Here is a 12,367-nt window from a genome sequence, read left to right as displayed (position 1 = left end):
ATTAAAACCAAGTTTATATTTATATACATATAAAATAGCTTGGTATCTTTAACGTATATTATACCCAAGGTAAAAAAACTTTCTACACACACACACACACACACACACACACACACACACACACACACACACACACACACACACACACACACACACAATAAAATCTTCTAAGCCCTTTTATAACCATTTGTGGTTATAGGCCTTCCCATTTTTTTCCATCTCTCTCTCTTTAAGGCATCCCCATGCCAGCATTCTCCAGCCATTTCCACTAGGTCGTCCTTCCATCTTCTCTCTGATTGTCCTGGCATTCATCTTCCTTCAGGATGCCATTGGTGATTGTCTTTATCCATCTATATGTGTATGTGTATGTATATGTGTGTATATATATATATATATATATATATATATATATATAGAAAAATTTGAAAACATATGGCTGCCTGATGCAGAAGGAACATGATATATAGTTAAGCGAGCTCCTGCTTGATACACAATGTTTGTGAGACATGCCTGGCAAGAATGTGTTCATCGAAAGAAAGCTGGAATTACAGATATCATTTGCAAGCTTCTGTAATTATTCATATTAAATGGGATCTGATTCTATTCTACATTGTCAGATGAACAATCTGACTTGAAGGAATCTGTAGCACTGTCATGTACATAAGCAAGAATTAATGCCAACAATTAGTAGAAATGAAACTTATTTATCCTTCTGAACCATATCGTAGGACCTATTCCTAATGAACCATAGTCTTGAATTATGCATGACCTTGCATAATTCAAGACTAGTCTTTGCATAGGAATAAATGCAAATAAATAGTTGAGGGGGATGAGTTATCAGAGCACATAAATTTGCAACCATTATAGCATATTGTTTCATTTTAAACATAGATTTATTAATTGTCGTAATTTTTTATTACATTATTATATCATCCTAATCAATTCTTACAAATAATCAAAAATACTTCATGCCTTAACACCTTGGCATGAAGTATATGGTTTCATTACATTGGTGTATCTTGCAGCCACGTTATCAGTATTTTTTCCATCATCAATCCAGTTATACGACAATTTATGCAAACTTAAAGGTGTACTTGCTTTAATGCCGCTTTTTATTTTCTCTGCATTATCTAATATTTCATTGAGTGCTCTCTCTTTCCTCAATTTATAGCACAGCATATGCCATGCATGGCAATTGCTCGGCATATGTTTAATGAACGGTTTGATATTGTTATGGAATACAAAAAGGTTTTAGGTTATAGCAGCGAATGCAGTGCATCTGTGTGATAAGAGCATGTCTGTCCAAAGTAAGATGGGTTGCAGGAGTGAGGGATACAGTATATCCTAGAATGGTATAGATGATGGAGAGAATATTTCGATGACTGGGTAAGAGTTCCTAATTTTTGATAGAGCTTGAAGCAGGTCTCATACATGTTTTTTAAGAACATGTGAAATTTTTTTTTGAGCTGCTGCAAATGTACAGAATAGAATTACCTATTTTTCTCCAAACCTGCCCCTCCATCCCCTCCAAAAAAGGGGAAAAAATCCAGAACATTGCTATTCCCTGTATTTGGGGCACCTCAGAAAAAATTTCATGTGTTCTTAAAAAGGTATGAGACCTGCTTCAAGTCATATACTAAAAATTAATTACGTGTTATTCACTTACCAAAAGATTCTCTCCATCTAGACCATCCTTACAGTAAGTTTTAAAAGAGGTAAACCGTGAGTAGACATATCGGTACACAATAATAACGGAAAAAAGTCACGTAGAAAGATTATTTATTAGTATAATTTTCGCCTGTGTGTCACAGGCATCCTCAGTACATTAAGCTCAAAATTAAACACTAACTGACAATTCCAAAAAGTGCCACCTAAGTAGCTGGTGTAAGATAACTAAAAAGGTCAATAACTTTCCTTAAAAAAAAAAAAAAAAAAAAAAAAAAAATAATAATAATAATAAAAAGTTAGGAAAGATTAGCTGATTTGTAAAGTACTATCTCCCATAAAGGGAACAGACGTAAGCCGTCGGATCTGTTTAAGTTAGGAGAATGAACTTTATAAAGAAACATGTTGAACTCTACTTCATTCTCCTAACTTAAACAGATCCGACGGCTTACGTCTGTCCCCTTTATGGGAGATAGTACTTTACAAATCAGCTAATCTTTCCTAACTTTTTATTATATTAATTTTTTTTTTTAGGAAAGTTATTGACCTTTTTAGTTATCTTACACCATCTACTTAGGTGGCGCTTTTTGGAATTGTCAGTTAGTGTTTAATTTTGAGCTTAATGTACTGAGGATGCCTGTGACACACAGGCGAAAATTATACTAATAAATAATCTTTCTACGTGAGTTTTTTCCGTTATTATTGTGTACCGACATCCCTACAGTATTGTTTGCTCTTGCAAACCATCTTACATTAGACAGACAGGAAGAATAGCCAACATCCATCTAGAGAAACGTAAATTACTCAACCTGTATTACAGCATGTTCTCGAGTAGCAGACAATGCCCTGAATGTTGATCACTGGCTCCACTGAAACAAGACCATTTGCTGGCCTAGTTGGCCGAGTGGTTAGCATATCTGCTCTCCAGTCAAAAGGCTGCGGGATTGAATTCAACCATGGGCAGGGTTGTTTGTGATTGTCTGTGAATTGCGGAGTTACAGTGCCAGCCTTCCTGTTGCACCTGCATGCATGCATGCGCTTAGCATGTTTCCTTGTGCCTATAAAGATTCCTTTGACCAAGTATTGACTTAATAATGTATTTTCTCCACTAAAAATCAACTCAAGTGAGACTATCAATATTGCATCATGAATTTTCATAAAATGTTATGCATGATATTGCATTAATCAAATTGAATATTGGAGTCCACTATGTGTTCACCATGATATTTAGCAGGAAATGAGCTTCATTCAGCTAGAAAATGTTTCTAGCTAGGCATGCAAGGGAAAATATCACAAACATGGTGCATATCTTTTAGCACATTAGCAGCTTTGGCTATATAAATTTGCCTAAAACTTTCTCATTTCATGTGTATGCTTGCAAAATAGCATCTTATCTATGGTTTCACAGCAGTTGGCTGTGCACTCATTGATGTTTAGTGAAGAAAATACACATCTAAAGATAATTAACTAAATTTCTTTAGCAATTAGATTATTAAGCCAATATTTTGCCTTTGTCACCAAGGCATCTTCATGGGCACAAAGACATTAAGCACATGATGCATGCAGGCAGTACAGCAAGGAAGCAAACACAAACTATTTGTAAAAGGTATGCTCCTTCAGTCCTAACTGGCACCCTTTATGGTGATGGAATCTTACTGAAGATCTCGATATGATTTTGCAGATTTTTGGTAATATGTAGCCAGATTTGTTAAGATTTGGAGGATACTGTAGTGCTCTGGCAGATTCCAGAAACAGATTTATATTTGCTTCTGTATAAGAGGGAGATTTCTCCCTCCCCCCCTTCATTCACTGGATCCTGTGGGGAAAACTAAACTGAACTATGTCCATCATCTGAACTACATCTGTTCCAGGATGGCAGAATGCAATGGATACATGATGCATGGTCTGTCATCCTGGAACAGGCTGACAGACATAGAGGATATTAGTAGTTCTGCTAATATCCATCTTCTAGATGGATATTAGCAGTTTGAAGATCATGTCTGAAGTATGAAAGTTTGCAGTAGCAAACTTACATACTTCAGACATGATCTAGATGGAGAAGATCTTTTGCTGAGCAGATAACAAAGCTAATTTATAGTATGCCCTGAAGAAGGTCTGTATGTTATACCTTTTAAGAATGCATGCAATGTTTTTTCTGAGTTCCCCAGATGTAGGAGATGGCAATTTTTTTTTGTTCCAGAAAAACAGGACCACACCACCACCTCCGAATTTCATAGTTTGGGTCATGCATCCAGGTAAGAAACATTCCACCACACCCGTTTATCTACTCTGTCAAGGGTGTAGCATGATTAATCTCTCCATAACAATTTTCCAAGCCTCCATATCCCACTGTACATGCATCATTGCACCACAGATGATGCTGCATGTTGGTTTAGATAATATGGGACTTTCATATTGCAGCCCTACATTGGAAACCCATGTTGTGCATCTCAGTTCTGAATGTTTCTGTGCAGATTTGTGCTCCAGTTGATGTCCGGAACTCCACATTCAATGTGTCTGCTGAAGAATGATGGTTTTTACATATTATCCTTCATAGCACCCTACAATCGTGTTCACTAAATGGGGGGTTGTCCACTCCAGGTAGCACTTATGAGGCTGGTCTGAAAAGTTCTCGGCCTATCAATGAAAAAACAAATTTATAATTTAAAAATGATTTTTATTTTTCAACATAATCTCCCTTAAGACTAATACATTTATTCCAGCGATGCTCCAACACCATTATCCCGTCCCTGTAGTGGTTCTCAGTAAGATCTGCAATTACCTCTTGATTTGAAGAAAAACGCTGACCAGTGAGGAAGAGTTTGTTTTGGGAAGAGATAGAAGTCAGAGGAGCTAAATCTGGGAATAGGGTGGATGTTCCAACAATTCATAGTGCAAATCCCTTAATTTTCCCATTGCCAAAACACCTTTGTGAGCAAGTGCTTTGTCCTGATGAAAGATGATTTTTTTCTTCTGCAAACTAGTCTGGTTAAAAGATCTTAATAATATTCTCTGGTTATTGTTTTACCCTTTTCAATATAATTAATAAACAAAATGCCTTTAGCATCCCAAAACACCAATGCCATGACCTTTCCTGCTGATGGAACCAACTTTGTTTTCTTTAGCACTGAACAACTGGCTTCTCTCCATTTTGACTGCTGTTTGAATTCTGGTGTGTAATGGTGAATCCAGTCTTATCCATAGTAATAAATTGACTCACAAAATCAATTTTATTGTTGTTAAAACGTTCCAAGCACTGTTCAGATTTAATGCGAGTACTTTTTTGATCTGCTGTGAGCAAGCGCAGCACCCATCTTGCGCAAAGCTTTTTCATTTGCAATTCTTCATGCAAAATATATCCTACACATTCTTTTGAAATGCCTATAGTCTCTGCAATTTCTTGCACTTTGACTCGCTGGTCATACAATACCACATTGTGCACTTGATCAATGATTTCTGGTGGTGTTACACTTTTTGGATGTCCTTCACTTGGATCATCTTCAAGGCTGGTACAGCCACGTTTAAACTCAACAGCTCATTTCTTAATTGTCGAAAATGAAGGAGAACACTGCCCATAAGCTTTTATGATCTTTGAATGAATTTCTTTTGGTGTTAAACTTTCTTTTACAAAGAATTTATAACTGCACGAGACTCAATTTTATCCATTTCAAGGGATACAGAGAACTTTTGCTTCAGACAGCTGTATAATACAAACTACTTGATAGAATGACTTGCAATTTCACATGAATGCTTATGACAGATATTCCAACTTAGAAAAATAATAATCTTGCTGATAGTTGCCATTTATGGTCAAAGCTGAGAACTTTTAAAACCACCCTTGTACAGTTGACTTCCTGCACTTCTGTTTGTGTGCTATCACTGATTGTTGACCTGGGATGACCCATTTGTCAGCAATTTTTTGAACAGATAGGCCTGCAACGTGGCATCCTATCACAACTCCTCTTTCAAACTCTTTTGACTTCTTGCAGCCATTTCATCTGGACACAGTTGCACTGACTTGGGAGCATGCATCATATTCCTCTGATTTATACTGGCTACAAACACGATGTTACATGGCACAATGTATCTTCTCCATGGTGGTGGTGGTGGTGGGGGGGGGGATGTCTGACTTCTCTCCAAGCAGTATGCATGTGTATACACACTGTTTTTTCTTATTTTCTCATCTGTAGTTTTTCTTGGTCTCTTCTAAAGTAAGCAGACACAAATCTTACATGGAACATTGGGGAAAATTCTTCTAATTCTGATTGTTTTATTTTCCTTTTTATAGATGGATATTTTGAGCTCTTCTCTAGTCATCTTTAATTTGATCTTCTGAAATATGTAATAACTACTGTAGAGCTCTTATACCTCTTTGGGCTGGAATAGGTGATATCTGTTCAGATATCACCTATGTGCATTCCCTCTTGAATAGTTTATACCAATGTTTCCCAAAATAGTTTATACCAATGTTTCCGCAGACCTGGGGGTCCGCGAGTAATTCAAAGGGAGTCCGCGGGTTAGTTTATTTTCATTAAACTTTATCTTATCATGTTACTCACACCTGTTGTTCACACCTGGCCTAATTGATATGTTCACATTCTTCCAAATATCTCCATTTATAACAGAATTGCATTGTCATAAATGACACATTTAGTGTTGTAAAACTGTAATTTATTACTTCGTCTTTATGTCATGTAAAATATAAAACATTTCCATTTTGGATTTTATGGGGGCTGTAGTGAATTAACATTCACTACAGGGGGTCTGCGACATCAAAAAGTTTGGGAAACACTGGTTTATACCACTGTTTTGTCACTGTTTGTTTCATTTAATAATCGTTCAAAGTAATTACTTCAGAATATCTTTACCTTCAGTTTGTATGTCATCTTTGTCTCTTCCACAGCATACTCTTTCCATCTTTATGCTTTTCATTAATCTCCAGAATGTTTTGCTATCTTCATAATATTTTCATTAACTTGTAAGATTTCCCATTACTTGGTTACTTTTACACAGAACATAGCTTTCTCACATTTTTTTCCCTATAATTTGAGGACACCTGTTGACCTGCAAGGAACTTTTGATATTTCATTTCCAGGCCTTTTTAATTTCTTGTTCAACATACATTTTTCTATTTCTGCAGACTAGTTTACCATATGCCTCGTTAGCTGAATCAGTTTTCTTCAGGTTTTGCCATTGAGTCTTCTGGGTTTGGTTCTTGTTCAAACTTTCATTTTCTTTTTTTATAATAATACAGGGTATCCCAAAAAATGTATACACACTTTCACAGTCCGTAACTCACTAAATGTTCATTTTTTTCAGGTAGCTGATTTGGAATAGTAGTTGAAAAATGACTAAGCTTTGAGGAAAGGAAACTTATCCTAAAGTATACTGGAAGTGCTGGAATGTAAGTGAAATGCAAAGACAGTTTAGAAGGGAGTTTCAAAGAGATCCACCAATGCGACTCACCACTACTCGAATTAGAGATATGTTTGAAGCAGATAGAACTATTCATGATGTCCAGAAGCAGCGTTCTGGAGGCCCGCTGACAACCACAAGAGAAAATGAGCTGCTGGAAATATGCCACCAATCTCCAAGAAAATCTGTTTGATCAACAACTCGTGAGACAGCAATTTCAAAATTGAGCATTCATCGCATTTTGAAGTGTTTCCAGTGGAAAAGTTTTATTGCAGCATTAGGCCATGCCCTGAATGAAGATCCTGACTGCAGAGTTGAACTTTGAATGCTGTGCAGAGGATGCACAGCTTTCAAACAAGATTGGAGTGATGAGGCCATATTTAAGTTAAATGGGTCAATTAATTGCCACAACTGCAACTATTGGGCAACTGAGAATCTGCATGTTATGGTAGAACACCATGTGAACTTATAGGAGTTACATTGTAGTGTGATGTTGGGTTGTCAATGTTGGGATTAATTGGACCATTCTTTGTTGATAACACTGTCACGTGTTATTTATTTGAACTTGCTGCAGGAATCTGTCATACCATGCATTTGAAAGAAGTTTGGAGATGAGGAGTAGTTTTCTTTCCAGCAAGATGGAGCACCTTCCCACTACCATTGTGATGCGATGGCCCATCTTGACGAAAATCTGCGAAATAGATGGATTGGGTGAGAGGTAGCATTGAATACTCCTGTCAGCATTCACCTGACCTCATAGCAGTGGAATTTTATTTATGGGAACACATCAAAGATAAGGTTTATGGCACAAAACCGGCAACAGTCAGAGAATGCACCCAAATACCAAATGAAATCATTTGTGATGTTTGTAATTCCATTGGTTCATGTTATCAGCAGTGCTTAGACTGGAATGGCCATCAGTTCAAGCACTTGTGATTACTTAAAACAGATACATTCTACATCATCATCATCAAATTCCAGCCATGTACCCTCAAGGGGTGTACAGGATATGATAGTACTACATGAAAAAAATTACATCATTATTAATTTCCTATCTACAATTTTCCTCCAAATCAGTCTGTTACTTGTCAAGACTCCAACATTATCAGATCTTATATTTCTATCGTCTAAAGCACTTTGTACTGTATCAATCCACCTATATCTTGGTCTTCCTCTGGGTCGTTTTGCTGCCAACCTGGCAGAGAATGCTTGTTTTGCTAATCTTTCCTCGCACATTCTGTTTAAGTGACCATACCACCTGAGATTAGCTCTGCTAACGCATTCCTGGATGCTGACAATGTCAAGTTCTTTCCTGATATCCTCATTTTTAATATGATATTGCCATTGATGCCATCTGTTCATGCCTATAATCTTTCTCAGAACTCTCATATCTGTGGTCTCTAGTCTTTGGTCAAGTGTTTTACTTCTGACCCAGCTCTCAGATCCATAAGTTAAAACTGGTTTGAACACTGTCTTGTATACAGCTAATTTAGTGTTCCAACTAATTTCTCTCTTATTCCATATGAATTTATTCAATTGACTTCCAACCATACCAGCTTTGCTGATTCTGTTGTCTATTTCTATATTTAATTTACCATCTTCAGTAAAAATCGTGCCTAAATAGCTGAAATGTTTTACTTGTTCCACAGGTTCTCCATTCACAACACAGTTGACATTTTCAATGAAATTGCCTATTTTCATTGTTTTTGTCTTTTTATTGCTGACCTTCATACCATATCTATTACAACAGCTATTCAATTTAGTCAGAGAATCTTGTAGACTTGTAGCAGGTTTATTTGGAAGTATGACATCATCCGCATAAAGCAAAGAGCTGACATTAACATCTCCAATTTTGATATCATGTTTAATACCACTTTCCTTCATAATGAGATCCATATAGATAATGAATAACAGAGGGGATAATGTACATCCTTGTCTCACACCAGATTTAACATTAAACCATCTTTCTGTACTTCCTTCAATTCTAACTGCTGACTTACAATTCAAATAAAGACTAAGTATTGCTTGATATAATGCCCCATTGACACCATATAACTGCAGCGTATTGAATAGCTTCTCTCTTAGCACCTTGTCATATGCCTTTTCCAAATCGACAAAACTTAATTACAGAACTTTGTTATATTCCCATGCTTTCTCGACTATTTGTCGTAAAGTGAAGATCTGATCCTGACAGCCTCTATTTGGCCTGAATCCAGCTTGTTCTTCACCAAGCTTTTCTTCCACAATTCTTCTCAACCGTTTCTCAAGTATACTTGCATTGATCTTGCCAGGGACACTCAGTAGGGAAATAACTCTATAATTCTCACATGCAGTTTTATTTCCCTTTTTATATATGGGTACTATGAGAGCTACTCCAATCATCGGGTATTCGTCCCTCTGTACAGGCTTTCTGAACTATGCAGTGCAGCCACTGTAAGACTTATACCACCATACTTCAGCATTTCTGGTCAAATATCATCTACTCCTGCTGCCTTTCCACATTTCAAGCCTTTGATGGCTTTTTCTACTTCAAGTATGGATATATATTCCTGACTGCATGCCTGGTCAGTGTTTTTTACCACTGTGCTGTCATCACTGCTTGTTTCACTTAGCAGTTTTTCAAAATAATTACTCCTTACTTCAAGGATATCTTTTTCTCCTGTTTTCATGTCACCTTTATCATCTCTAACTCCTTTTACAGTACTCTTTCCTCGAATCCTAAGCTTCTTCAACAACCTCCAGAATATTTTGCCACCTTCTTGATATTTATTTTCTATGTTCTTGCCAAAGTCTTCCCATGACTTTTGTTTAGCTAGTTTTACACAGTGTTTCGCTCTCTTACATTTGTCTCTTTATTCTCTAAGAACACAAGCTGACTTATTTGCCAGAAACTTTTGATATGCTTTCTTCATTACCTTCACTGCCTCTCTAACTTCCCTTGTCCATCATGGAGTTCTAATTTTTCTATCCTTGCAGACAACTTCATCACATGCCTCTCTAGCTGAATCAATCAGTGGTTTCTTCAAGGCTTGCCACTGAATCTCCAAGGTTTGGTTCCTGTTTTCACACCCTTTCATTTTTTCTTCAATAATCTTTGTGTATTTTAGTCTACAGTTCACATCTGAGAGCTGCTCAACTTTTATTCGCTTTAAAACTTTCTTACATGTTATTCTTTTCAATATGAAATTCAATATTATCCTGCTCAAAACTAAATAGTGATCACTTCCAATTTCAAATCCTCTGTACCCTCTGGTGTCCTGCACCAGGGAGAAAACATCACTATCAACAATAACATAGTCAATGAGACTTTTCTTATTCCTTGCCTCTTCTCTCCATGTGAATTTGTGCACATTTTTATGTTGGAACATGGTGTTAGTAATAACCAGTCCATGTCCTGAGCAGAAATCCAACAGGTATTTGCCATTATTATTAACTCTGCTCTTTTCTCCAAATTTTCCCAAAATATTTTTATGTCTCACAATCATTTCCTACTCTGCTATTTAGAACCCCAACAAGGACCAACTTTTCATTTTTCATTGTGTCAGTTGCTTTTTCTAAAGCCTCAAACAATTCCTCCACTTCTACCTTAGTAGAACCTTCTGTGGGATCATAGGCACAAATAAGTCTCATTGTCAAGTTCCCCATTCTCATATTTGCCCACATTACTCTACTTGAGACTGACTACCATTCAAGAAGATTAGCCTTGTATTTTGTGTTGAATACTATGGCTACTCCTTCTTTTCCTTCATTGTCATTGCCTGAATATAACATTTTGTATTTATTGCTCAGAAGATCTCGCCAGTTTTGGTCTTTTTTGTTTCAGTCACCCCCCCCCCTCTTATGTCGATCTGGTACTTATCTAATTCCTCAGCTAGCTCCATTTCTTTGCCATTCAGGCTTCTTACGTTGATAGTACGGATCTTTAACTCTGGTGATGTTGAGTTGGGGTTTGTTTTCAGATTTGTTCCAGTAGCTGACTTTTTGCTGTTCGCCCTGGTTCCCTGGCGAAAACAACGGGGGGCCTTGTTTAACCGGGTGATGCCCCAGCCGGCATCAAATTTTGTCATGTTGTACCATCTTTTTTTATTTTGGTTTAACCAATAAGAATACAATTTGGTCGGCTAAATCCCAAATTGCCAGCCCATCCTCGTTCGTTCAGTATCCAAGTAGATACCCAACAGGGTGCACCACGAGAAGGTGAGGATTTGACATTAGGTCAGAAGCCCTGGTCGGTTCTCTGCACTCCTTTAAAGCTATGTGGAGGTCTCCTCTCAGTTATACAGCTTTGACCCTTAAGCACCCCCCAGATTCTACATTTGTCTTCTTTAATTTCGCTTATAAAACTTAGATGTATTTTAATAAACGTGTTTATAATTATTCAGAGTGTGTATACACTTTTTTTGGGACACCTTGTATTTCCATATTTTGGTCTTTAACTGTTCACTTTTGAAAGCTGCTCAACTTTGATTCTTTTTCTTCTAGATTTGATATTCATTTTTATCCTGTTTAAAACTGAATTGTGTGATTAGCATTTCAAATCTGCTATATCCTTTGTGTTCTGAATTATGCATCAGTGTCACTATCAATAATAATAGTTGGTAAGACTTCTTGTGTGTTTTTTATCTGAATGTGTTTAGGTCTTTATGTTGGAACAGAGTGCATTTATTAGTCTGTACTGAACATAAATTCAGCAGGTACTTAGTGTTATTATTTGCTTTGCTCTTTTCTCTATTTTCAAAAATATTTCTTTGCCTGCAGACATAAGTACAAATAAGACTCATCCCATTTTATAATTTGCCTACATCACTCTGCTTGGAATTGTTGCCACTTAAGAAGTTTTTTCATGTTTAATGTTTCATGCTAGCCTGATCACTGTTTGAATAGAACCTCTTATTCTTTTGCAGTACTAAGAAGACAAACTTGATTGTATTTTTAGTACTGCAAATAGCTGCTGGGGAGTACCATGCGACTTCCCAGCAGCTATAATCTTTCGTATCTGATTTGATTTGCATTAATTTGCACCAATACAGAACAAAAACTTGGCTGTTTCACTTGCCTCCCATCCTTTTTTCATTTATTATCCTGGTGGATATTCAAGGCGAGGATTGACCATTCTGTCATCTCTTGCTAGTAGTCCAGCTTTGACCATTATGAGACCCTTAAAGCTTTGTGAGAAAAAAAATTCTCTCCAGGACTGGTAAATTGTTTATTATACATTAACTCTCACTATAAGAAATTATCAAAAAAGTCTCAGGTGAAGTCTTCCTGAGACTTTTTTGATATTAAA

General features: G+C 36.7%; 1 protein-coding gene across 1 annotated transcript in view; it reads left to right on the top strand.

Annotated features, from left to right (window-relative positions):
• Positions 1-12,367, top strand: part of Rpn2 (Regulatory particle non-ATPase 2) — a 481,557-nt gene that overhangs the window by 22,898 nt on the left and 446,292 nt on the right. The window lies entirely within an intron of this gene.

This window comes from Typopeltis vanoorti, chromosome 21 (assembly GCF_054136105.1).
Source record: "Typopeltis vanoorti isolate ZY-2024b chromosome 21, IOZ_Tvanoo_1.0, whole genome shotgun sequence".
Lineage (NCBI taxonomy): Eukaryota > Metazoa > Arthropoda > Arachnida > Uropygi > Thelyphonidae > Typopeltis > Typopeltis vanoorti.
Note: the sequence above shows the minus strand (reverse complement) of the source record. Positions and strands in the feature narration are given on the sequence as shown.